Source organism: Elgaria multicarinata, chromosome 1, assembly GCF_023053635.1.
Source record: "Elgaria multicarinata webbii isolate HBS135686 ecotype San Diego chromosome 1, rElgMul1.1.pri, whole genome shotgun sequence".
NCBI lineage: Eukaryota > Metazoa > Chordata > Lepidosauria > Squamata > Anguidae > Elgaria > Elgaria multicarinata.
Window position 1 is genome coordinate 1,649,916 of NC_086171.1, and position 12,100 is coordinate 1,662,015.

Genomic DNA, 12,100 nt, shown 5'->3' on the forward strand with positions numbered 1-12,100 from the left:
TTCCTCTTCATCACCACAGTTAAAGCTGCAGGTGCCCTGCCCTCTTATAAGTCTGGTCACTTTAGTATAGCTCCTGCAGCTTTAACTGTGGTGATGAAGAGGGAATTTCACCAAGTACTGCATATATACAAATGACACCTGCTGAAATTCCCTTTTCTATGCAACTGTTAAAGATACAGGAGCCCTGTCGTCCTTTTGATGTGGTCCCCCTACTCAACCTGCTGCTGCTACTACCACCACCACCACGGGGGTTTCCTGTGGCAGTGCAGTAATAGCGGATGGAAGAGCCAGAGCCACCAACGAAGCCACCACTGCTATTAAGGGTTGGGGGGGTTAAGCCAAGAGGAATTCATCAGATGCCGAAATAGTGGGGAGCTGAACCACAACCAAGACCACCTAATACTCCGGATCTGAGAACAAGTCCAGCTCCATTTCTCAGGGCCTTGAAGAGGTCAAGCAGACGCCCCTGCCCTGTTCCATCCTGACCTGGCAGTGGTCCCTCTCCTGGGTCTCCAGCCACACGGAATCCAGATGTTTTACTCTCACCTCCTTTGGCCGTGGTGCTGCCAGGGAAAAGGCCTCTTTTGGCGGTGGGACATAGAACAGGACCTCCAGAAAAATCACCACCCCAGCATTAAGGAGGCCGCAGAGCTGTGGCAAGCTCAAAAACAGCCGTCTACGTCATGCGGCCCAAAGACCTCTGGCCCTCTGAAGCGGCTGTGGGAGACGTGGCACAACCAGAGTATGGAGCCTCTGGCCGAGACTGATCCCCTCTCCTCTCTGCACTCTGAACTGGACTTCCCTGGGTTGGTTGCCGAACCCCTTTTGCATGCATTGGTCCCTCCAACCAACCATTGAAGACCATTTTCAAATAGGGCTAGATGAATCTGTCGATTTTAGGTGCTCAGTTTCTCTCTCTTTTTTTCAGTTTTAAATTCGGTTCATCCCAAACTTTGACAGTTTTCCCAATCTTGAATTGATTTCATCCCGAACTTTCAAAACTTTTGTTTTTTAAATTGGCACAAAAAAATCTTCTAGTACATACGTATCTGTATGCAATTTTGCCTGATATATGTATAAATTTTTTACAAGCATTTTCCAAATTTAATGAATCTTTCCAAATTATTCCCATATATATATATATATATATATACATATTTGTATACATTTTTTTATTAGGGAACTCGCTTGCAAAATTTGGTGAAGTGCGAATTTCAAAAGTTAACAGAGTTTCACATTGGTTTGAACATGCAATATTTGGTCAATGCGCATTAATATGTGAACCAAACCAATGTCTCCCACATCCCTGCTTTCAGCATCACAAAGCTTACCTCTACTGAGGCCACGGCAATGGCCACAAAAGCCAAGATGGCAGCCAAGATCAGCCACGGCTTCTGCATGGTTCGCTGGTTGACTTTGTCCTCTGAATCTGAAGCTGGAAGACACCAGCGATATGCATCCCTCTGTCCCTCCCACTGTCCTTGGAAATTGTTTCTTCATTTCCAGTAATTTGCAGGAATTTGAAAGGGTGGAGCTTTGCTGGGAAAAGGCAAAGCCCTGGGCTCCACCATTCAATAAACGATTAGCAGTCCTTAGGAGCCTGCCAGATGGCTTTGATTCAGGTGTGTCTATCTAAATTGGTTGGAGCCCTACAGGCCTCACCCAGAAGGTATCATTTGTTCCTGAGAACATCAATCAACTCTGTCTCTCTTCCCCACCAACCACTGATCCAAGCCGTAGCTAGACCGAAGTTTTATCCCAGGATCATCCCGGGTTCGTCCCTGCCTGAGCACTGGATGCCCTGTGTGGCACTTAGATGAACAGGTTTGACCCCAGGACAATCCTGGGATAAACCTTAGGTCTAGCTGTGGCCCCAGAAGCTATCCACCTTTCTTGGCTTGTCCTTAACCCCATTATCTAACCTTTTCCAGTCTTGTCTAGCTGTTCTTGTCCCCTGTTAGAAGTATAGTACCCTCTCCCATTGTTTTGCTATAAGATGGACCACTGGTTTGCAGAGACACTGCGGAAATTGAAGTTGATGTGACAACAAATGGAGCACCAGTTGTGGCAGACTCTGGATTAATCTAGCTGGCCATTGTTTAGCACTCACTGAAGGGTCTACTGCATGCTACTCCATGGCACTGCCAATCTCTGGGAGTTGCCTGCTGATCTTTGGGAGTTGAGGTTCCTCAGTTTTGATCACCAAAGTTTTTAATATCTACATGACTCACTGGGAGAGGACATCTTGAACCATGCGTTCAAGAAGGACGCTGACAAGCTGGAGCGTGTTCAGAGGAGGGAAACCAGGATGATCAGGGGTCTGGAAACAAAGCCCTATGAAGAGAGACTGAAAGAACTGGGCCTGTTTAGCCTGGAGAAGAGAAGATTGAGGGGAGACATGATAGCACTCTTCAAATACTTGAAAGGTTGTCCCACAGAGGAGGGCCAGGATCTCTTCTCGATCCTCCCAGAGTGCAGGACACGGAATAACGGGCTCAAGTTAAAGGAAGCCAGATTCCGGCTGGACATCAGGAAAAACTTTCTGACTGTTAGAGCAGTACGACAATGGAATCGGTTACCTAGGGAGGTTGTGGGCTCTCCCACACTAGAGGCCTTCAAGAGGCAGCTGGACAACCATCTGTCAGGGATGCTTTAGGGTGGATTCCTGCATTGAGCAGGGGGTTGGACTCGATGGCCTTGTAGTCCCCTTCCAACTCTGATTCTATCTCAGCTCAATTTATCCTTTTGCATTAGGTCCAAGTGAAGCAGTGACCATTCTGAACACACGTCTGCAATTATTGATCAGAGTGAATAAATGTACCAATCTAGATAAGCCAGAATTGATGGTAGTGGGGGACTCAGTGGACCAGTTAGCTTTGGAAATGCCTGTTTGTGTCCAACAGGACAAAAGTTTGAATGCAGTTTCGCTCCTGAAGGTCCAAGTTGTGGCAGCCAATAGTGCAGGTAAGAATATAAAAGTCATATCTGACATGTACACAAGTCAGATATGACTTTTATAATATATTGTGTGTATGTGTGCAATATATTATATATTGTATTATATTGCATACACATACATCTCTGTCTTTCTGCTTATCTACCTGTCTGTCTATCTACCACATACTGGAAGCACAAAGGCAGAATAAATATAGATATAAGACATGGGTCATCATAGGCTATGAAGGCCTGCAAATAAATAAAGACGTGAAGGTCTCCCAGCAAATAGGGTAGGGGCTGTGGCTCATTGGTAGAGCTAGGGTGACCATATGAAAAGGAGGACAGGGCTCCTGTATCTTTAACAGTTGCATAGAAAAGGGAATTTCAGCGGGTGTCATTTGTATGTATGGGGAACCTGGTGAAATTCCCTCTTCATCACCACAGTTAAAGCTGCAGGAGCTATGCTAGAGTGACCAGATTTAAAAGAGGGCAGGGCACCTGCAGCTTTAACTGTTGTGATGAAGAGAAAATTTCAACAGGTTCCCCATACATACAAATGAAACCTGCTGAAATTCTCTTTTCAATACAACTGTTAAAGATACAGGAGCCCTGTCCTCCTTTTCACATGGTCACCAGAGTAGAGCCCCGGGTTCAATCCACAACGTTTGCTGTTAGGGTTCGGAAACATTTTGCCCAAGGCCCTGCAGAGCTACTGGCCAATGAGAATGAGGCTGCTTCCCATGTTCCCAAGGCCAGCAAATGAAGGCGTGCACAGCATAGCAATGAAGGTGACCCTATGGAAAGGAGGACAGGGCTCCTGTATCTTTAGCAGCTGAATTGAAAAGGGTCCATCTAGTCCAGCACTCTGTTCACACAGTGGCCAACCAGCTTCCCACAGGAGACCCAGAAGCAGGACAAGGGTGGAACAGCACTCTCCTACCCATGTTCCCCAGCAATTGGTGTCCATAGGCATACTGCCCAATTCGAGATAAGCACAGCCACATAGTTTCCTTCCAATAGTTTTGTACCTTTATTCTCTCCAGCCCGCCAACAATTTTATTTATTATTTATTTATTTATTTATTTATTTATTTATTTATTAGATTTCTATACCGCCCAATAGCCGGAGCTCTCTGGGAGGTTCACAAAAATTAAAAACATTCAAAGTATAAAACAACAGTCTAAAACCATAGTACAAAATACAATATAAAAGCTCAACCAGATAAAAACAGCAGCAATGCAAAATTACAAATTTAAAACACCAAGTTAAAATTTATTTATAGACTGTTAAAATGCTGGGAGAATAAAAAGGACTTCACCTGGCGTCTAAAAGCATATAATGTAGGTGCCGAGCGAACCTCCAAGCGAACAATTACCCCTCCCTGCCGTGTCCTCTAGCTCTTTAAACTAGACCCCGTCCAACACTTCCTCTCTGATTGTTCTGGATCTGGGTTTCAGACATGGCTATTTATTTCTACCTTACCGTTCCCTCTGATAGTGCACACTAGTGGTTGAGTACCAACAGGGCTGCAGTGCACAGAGCACCTCACTGATAAAGCCGAGAAGGAACCACCAGCCTGCTGGGGTTAATCCTGAGATATGCAGAAGTACAAACCAGTTTTGAAAACCCCAAAGGGGGCAAACAAACGCCAATCACCCTATATATAAGATGCAAAAGAAGAAGAGCATTCATTCTGCCATCGTAGCAGCTTTGCATCTCTGACCCCAACGTAACGGGTGCAGAGGACTGCTCTGTCCACCACCCCAAGCGCTAGTAAACGTTATAGAACTTTTAAAAAATCCATGTAGTTGTTGTTATTGTTGTAAATGGAAGTGTTTCTTCTAAGCCAGCCTTCCTCAACCTGGTGCCCCATGTTGGACTACAAACACTTCCGGAGGGCATCAGTTTGGGGAGGTTTGTTCAATCCGACGGATGTTCCGGCGCGATCAGAACAAAACTCCTGATCCAGGCATCCAGGGGCAGTGATGCCTTCTCTGGGTCCGCTCAGCACCGCGGCAGGAGGCGGCCCTGGGAGCCCATGCATGCTCCCTGGATGGGAGAAAGGTGAGATATAAATGAAAGTATATAAAAGTAAATGTTCGCAACGTTTTTTCATGCTTGGAAAAGGAAGCCATGTTTCCAGTTTTGAAATCTTTATTGGTACAAATGGCATAGCTGATTCAGTATTGACTAGCAGCACACAAAGGTGAGGCAGACGGGTTCTTCTGCTGTCAGGTTACATTTTCCAGGCTCCTGTTCTGAAGACTTTGAGACGGGAGTTACAGGTGTGCCATGAAATGAGTTTGCGGTAGAAGACAGCCCTGGGATGCCTTCGCTGCTCCCGCGTGGTCCTGACTTCCCACCTCTGAACCTGCAAGAAAGTGGCAGCAGTTGGAGCGTGGCTCAACAGCAGCCCCACAGGCAGACCTGATGGACCACCTGAGTCTGATCCAGCCTTCCCCAATCTGGTGCCTTCCAGATGTGTTGGCCTACAACATATGGCAGATGCTATGAGTTGGAGGGCACCAGGCTGGCGAAGGGTAGCCTGATCCATCAGGGCAACTCTTACAGTTAGGCAAGGAGGTTCTCACCAGGAGCCATTTCGCAGCCATTTTCTTCCAAACATGACGTCTCCTTTCAAGTATAGAGACACGGAAACATCAACGGCTGCTCCTGACAAAAACATTGTGAGCTGGGTCAAACCCGGCCTGATCCAGGCTCTGGGATTTGGGGAACGTTAGCAGCAGTGGAAGTAATGATTTACCCTCCACTTCACTTCTGTCAATATTTATACTGCGTTGTTGTAAGACAACAGATCTCCATGTTCCTGCATGACAAAGCCCTGGGCCTGATATTGGTCAATGTCACCAACACATTGCACCATTCATTCAATGAAAGTAACCCCGATCAACCCACATACTGTTAACCCTTGGTTGTATGAATGTGCTTCCTCAGCTAGCTTTAGGAGAGTGGCTAATAGCCATCAGTGGTTTTGAGCCCACTCCTTAGTTACTCCCTTCCTGTTATGTCTGGAATGCCTGGATTCTGATATCTGCAGTCACATCAGTCCAGAATAACCTCTGGCTGTAGATCCACACGAATGCCCACCAGAATGATTACTGGTGTGTGTGTGTGTGTGTGTGTGTGTGTGTGCGCGCGCGGAATCTGACCTGATCGTATGACAAAATGCATAAAGGATATTAACGAGTGCCAAAAAAATCCATTTCCTTTTTGGGGTTCCAACTGCCTGTAAAAACTCCATTTCATTAAATCATCTGTGTGCATTATCTCATAGAATCATAGAATAGTAGAGTTGGAAGGAGCCTATACGGCCATCGAGTCCAACCCCCGGCTCAATGCAGGAATCCACCCTAAAGCATCCCTGACAGAGGGTTGTCCAGCTGCCTCTTGAAGGCCTCTAGGGTGGGAGAGCCCACCACCTCCCTAGGGAACTGGTTCCATTGTCGTACTGCTCTAACAGTCAGGAAGTTTTTCCTGATGTCCAGCCGGAATCTGGCTTCCTTTAACTTGAGCCTGTTATTCCGTGTCCTGCACTCTGGGAGGATCGAGAAGAGTTCCCGGCCCTCCTCTGTGTGACAACCTTTTAAGTATTTGAAGAGTGCTATCATGTCTCCCCTCCATCTTCTCTTCTCCAGGCTAAACATGCCCAGTTCTTTCAGTCTCTCTTCATAGGGCTTTGTTTCCAGACCCCTGATCATCCTGGTTGCCCTCTTCTGAACACGCTCCAGCTTGTCTGCGTCCTTCTTGAATTGTGGAGCCCAGAACTGGACACAATACTCTAGATGAGGCCTAACCAGGGCTGAATAGAGAGGAACCAGTACCTCACGTGATTTGGAAGCTATACTTCTATTAATGCAGCCCAAAATAGCATTTGCCTTTCTTGCAGCCATATCGCACTGTTGGCTCATATTCAGCTTGTGATCTACAACAATTCCAAGATCCTTCTCGTTTGTAGTATTGCTGAGCCAAGTGTCCCCCATCTTGTAACTGTGCCTTTGGTTTCTATTTCCTAAATGTAGAACTTGGCATTTATCCCTATTAAATTTCATTCTGTTGTTTTCAGCCCAGCACTCCAGCCTATCAAGATCACTTTGAAGTTTGTTTCTGTCTTCCAGGGTATTAGCTATCCCACCCAATTTGGTGTCATCTGCAAATTTGATCAGCGTTCCCTGCACCTCCTCGTCCAAATCATTAATAAAAATGTTGGAGAGCACTGGGCCCAGGACTGGGCCCTGTGCCACCCCACTCGTTGCCTCTCCCCAGTTTGAGAAGGTCCCATTGATAAGTACTCTTTGAGTCCGATTCTGTAGCCAACTGTGAATCCACCTAATAGTTGTTCCATCTAGTCCACTTTTAGCTAGTTTGTTAATCAGAATGTCATGGGGCACTTTGTCAAAAGCTTTGCTGAAGTCAAGATATATGACGTCCACAGGAATAATGTGATTCCTTCCAAGTTAACCTTGGTACTAAGCCCAGAGCCTTCTGCTTGGTTATTGCTACTGCTTAGAGTTTCCAGTTTAGGGTTTTGGGAATAGAGAGAGACAGGCTGGGCCCTTATTTCATCAGCCCTAGGACTGGCTGGTAAGGTGTGGGAATCCCCGGGCTCAGACTGAGGTGAACATAAGGCATGGTGGCAGCCTGCTTTGCTGGGTTGGAGTTCAGCCTGAGCAACTTCTGTCACTGCCTACATTGTTCAGATCGAGGGCAACCTCCTTCCTCCTTTTACAAGGAGTATCCACATTAGATGCACACTTTCAACGTATTTATGTTAAATTTTATTTATTTATTAAAAATATTTCTTGGCTGCCTTTCAGGGCAGAAGCCTTCTCAAGGCGGCTTACAAGCAATGAAATGAGTCTGCACTTCCAGATACAAGGTTTCTTCCTTGGTGCCCTCCAACCTCACTTCCAAACATACCTCCAAGTGGGGATTCAGGGATGCCAGATTGGTTGTGGTCCCAATTCTCAGCCTCCCTAAGGCTTCATTCCTCTTCCTGCAGGAGGAGTAAACATTAGAGACCAGTTCCACGTCGTTATACAACATTGCCCGAAAGGGGCCAAGGAGAGTGACTAGGCTAAGGGTGGGATTTGCATATGCAGATTTACCTCCTTAAACTAAAATTAAGTTTTGAGGCAAAAAATTAACCCACTGAAATGATCCTTGCTGTTGTGCCGACATCCGGAAATGACTACACTAAAAATGTAGGGCAAAGACAGACTATAGTGGTGAGCCATTGTGGGTCCACAGTTGCCCGTTTTAGGACTGGTGTACAAATTTTCAAAGTAAAAAAGCAGTTCCATCGGTTTTCAAGGTGAATATGGCTGTGCAGAGTCCTGATTGGCTGGCCCTTGTGACAATAACAAATCCACTCCCTTCAAACCTACCCAGTAAGCTGTGGGCAGCTCTAATTGGCCTTTGTGGCCTTTTCTCTCTCTCTCTCTCTCTCTCCATGCATTTGTATCTGTAAACACAGCAATCTAGAAGAACTGCCATCCCTGGGTAGTCACCCAACCTAAGTGATCCATGGAAAATGGCCTCTCTCAGAGAGAGAGAGAGAGAGAGAGAGAGAGAGAGAGAGAGAGATTCTCAATCCATGCCTTCTGGCTTATCACCTCCTCACTCTCAAACATACCCGAAGTCTCTTCACAATCTCCTGAATGTTTGGATCCTGCAGAAGGAACAGATGTTAGAGAGCAGTCCCAAGGAGACCAGCTAGATAAGGGCTGTATTTGCATATGCAACATCATTTCAATAAATGCAAATTAGGAATACTGGCCCGACCATATTAAAACATCCTCTCCTCTGCTTCACCATCTTTGTGCAGGTACTGCTTTGTCACAGCCTTGTAAATCCTCTTACAGCATTCCTGTTCTCATAGAATCATAGAATAGGGCCAGATCTACATGTCGTTGCGAAGGCGCCTTTTTAAAAGACGTACCTAAAAGAAGCGCCTCTTTCTTTACTGTGTGTACCGTGAGCTAGGCAGCGCCGCCTGCGGAAGAATCTCTACCCCATTCAAAGACGCTGCTCGGGCCGCTTCCCCCTCGCGTGTTCTTCCATTTGAATAATCCCCCCTCCCACCCGGCGGCTCTTCTGGCACGTCCCGGCGGCGGCGGCGGCTCCTCCTGCAAAACACTTTTCTCCCTCGGTGTGTTTGTATTTGCGTTTGCGTGTGCGCGGCAGACGAGTTCAGCTCCTGCCTCTCGCTCTCCCCCGCGGTGTCATCTCCCCGGGACTCTCTTCGGTGTGTGCTCGCACACGCGCATGCAAACGCAAATACAAACACACCGAGGGAGAAAAGTGTTTTGCAGGAGGAGCCGCCGCCGCCGGGCCGCGCCAGAAGTAACCCCCAGGTTACTGTTCTAACTCTGTATTTTATTCTTATATCAATTTTGCGGCGTGGTTTTATCCTGGTTGTGCTTTTTATACTGTATTTTGTATTTGTGCTTTCAACCTGTTGGTTGTTTTATTATGGTTTTAATTTTTGTGAACCGCTCAGAGAGCTTCGGCTATTGGGAGGTATAAAAATGTAATAAATAAATAAATTATTATTATTATTGTTATTATTGAGAAGCCCCCTTGCTAAATTGTGGGATTTGCTGCCACAAGATGTCGTGATGGCCAGAAATGTGGATGGCTTTGAAAGGCGATTGAAGCAATTCATGGAGGATGAGCACTTACTAGGGGTGTGCACGGACCCCCCGCTCCGCTTCACTTCCAGATCCACGATTTTCAGAGCGGGCCGCTTCGCCCCGCCCCCGCTCTGCCCATTTCCGCTCCGCTCCGCTCGGAGCTCCGGATCCGGATCGAAGCTCCGTTTTTCCCCCCATAGGGTTGCATTGAAAGTTAAAAAATTATACAACTTTTTTTCTGTTCAAGTTAGAAACCTCACGTTTGGCACCATGACACCTCATGGACGTATACACACGCACGCCAAGTTTCAAGGCAATCCCATCATCCCCTGATTTTTGGGGAATTTTTGAAAATCGGGCACCCCATTCAGACCCCTTGGGATAGCTCCGTCAATTTGCATGTTAGAAACCTCAAACTCGGCACCATGAAAGCTTATCCATGTGTCCACATGGACGCCCAGACTCAAGGCAATCCCATCATCCCCTGATTTTTGGCGCGGCTCTAACCTCTAACGCACCACCCATAACCCCCCTTTTGATAGCTCCGTCAATTTGCACGTTAGAAACCTCAAACTTGGCACCATGATAGCTTATCCACGTGTCCACATGGATGCCAAGTTTCAAGGCAATCCCATCATCCCCTGATTTTTGGGGAATTTTTGAAAATCGGGCACTCCATTCAGATCCCTTGGGATAGCTCCGTCAATTTGCATGTTAGAAACCTCAAACTCGGCACCAGGACAGCTTATCCATGTGTCCACATGGACGCCCACACTCAAGGCAATCCCATCATCCCCTGATTTTTGGCACCCCAAATCAAGTCCCATTCTATAACTACGTCAATTTGCACGTCAGAAACCTATCCTTTGGTCCCATGACAGCTTACCCATGTGTCCACATGGATGCCAAATTTCAAGGCAATCCCATAATCCCCTGATGTTAGGGGAAGTTTTGAAAATCGGGCACTCCAGTATGTCAGGGATTTAAAGTTGCAATGCAGACAGCTCAATGGGGCCAGTTCAACTTGATAAAGTCTAAGTGAGCGCAGGAAGGACTTCTCCCCTGAGTCAAAGCAAGACACATACACCATCCCTGCGATGGTGAGGGAGAAGGGAGGGAAGGCGAGAAGGGAGGGAAGGCAGGCAGGCAGGCAGGCAGGCAGGCTGCGGGCATTTCTGGGGGCCCAAGGAAGTGAGGCCAGGATGGCTGGTTTCTAAGCCAGCACTGCAGTTAGTCACGCATTGCAAACGCAAACCATCCCAGCGAGTCAGTCACCGAGGAGGACAGGCTAGCAGAGGGGCAGGCACAGAGACATGTCATAGATCTAGTATTGGGGAGGAGTCAGTCCCGGCAGATGCCCCACCACAGTAGCACCCTGGGTGGACGTTGGAAAATGCCATCTTGTGGGTCCATACTTCCCCCACCCCATGTCCTGCAGGGTTGCCTGCCTAACCCTTGTGGGGGTGGGAGATGGAGAGCTGAGAGTGGCAGTGCCAGCAGCAGCCTTCGGCTTTCCCCTGGAACCAGTCGCCTTGCCGCCTCTTTCCCCAGCAAGACCGACTGGTGCTGCCTCTGAAGATGCATCTTCATGCTGCTGGTTCCATAATGCCCTGTAGCTGAACCCCTGCTTAGGCTGAGTTTGCAGTGGCGACAGACAGCAAAGCGGGGATCCGCTCCCACCTCAAAGTGGTCCCACACTATACTTGTCTTTCGCTTCCGTGGTGACACCACCAATTGCCCGCCTGAGCTCTCTGGTGTTGCCACAGAAACAGGGGTGGCAGCGGAAGAGGTGTGGGATGAGACTGGGGAGAGAGCCTCGGCCTGCTGCTGCTCCTCCTCATCCCCCACATCCTGGAGGACCACCGCCTCCGCCTCCTCCCCCTCCACTGTGCTGAGGACCTCGTCTAGGTCCATCAGCGGGCTCGTGGGCTCAAAGGATAATGAAGGAGTTGGGGATACCCCTCCTCCTCCTCCTCCTCTAATGCCACCTGCCTCTTGTAAAGGGGCACTTTTCCCATTCCCACCCTCAAAAAGAGAACGCCAGGCACAAGTTGCAGAAGAGAGTGGCTCTGCCTACTGCTTGTCCTGCTTCTGTTGCCGAGCAGCCAGCCAAGGAGTTGCCCGTTTGATTTTCACAGCAGGAGAGGCAGCCTGCTTACTGGTGCCACCCTGACCCTTGCTGCTTTCAGCACGCCTGCTCCCTCTTCTCATGATGACTAATATCTACTACTACTAATATGTATAAGAAGAATAAAATATTAATACTACTAATAATATGTATAAGAACATACTAATATACTACTAAGAATATGTATAAGAATATAATAATATGTTTAAATGTAGGGAAATGGGACAAGAAGTGTGTGTATGCTTTCCCCAAAATGCTCAATCTGTGGCTGTTGCACTTCACAAAAGCAGTGCACACACAGCACACTCACAGTCCAAGTTACACAGAGAAGAAAAAGAGAATAATGTTTTTTTGGTATTTTTTTGTATATAGATAGAAGGAA

General features: G+C 47.4%; 1 long non-coding RNA gene across 1 annotated transcript; it reads right to left on the minus strand.

The window, feature by feature from the left end:
* Positions 1 to 5,073: 5,073 nt before the first annotated feature.
* LOC134402688 (uncharacterized) lies at positions 5,074 to 5,607 on the minus strand. The gene is made up of 2 exons (XR_010025735.1): positions 5,529 to 5,607; positions 5,074 to 5,308 (listed from the first exon to the last, which is right to left on the minus strand). It is a non-coding gene; the product is annotated as an uncharacterized LOC134402688 (long non-coding RNA).
* Between the last annotated feature and the right edge of the window lie 6,493 nt (positions 5,608 to 12,100).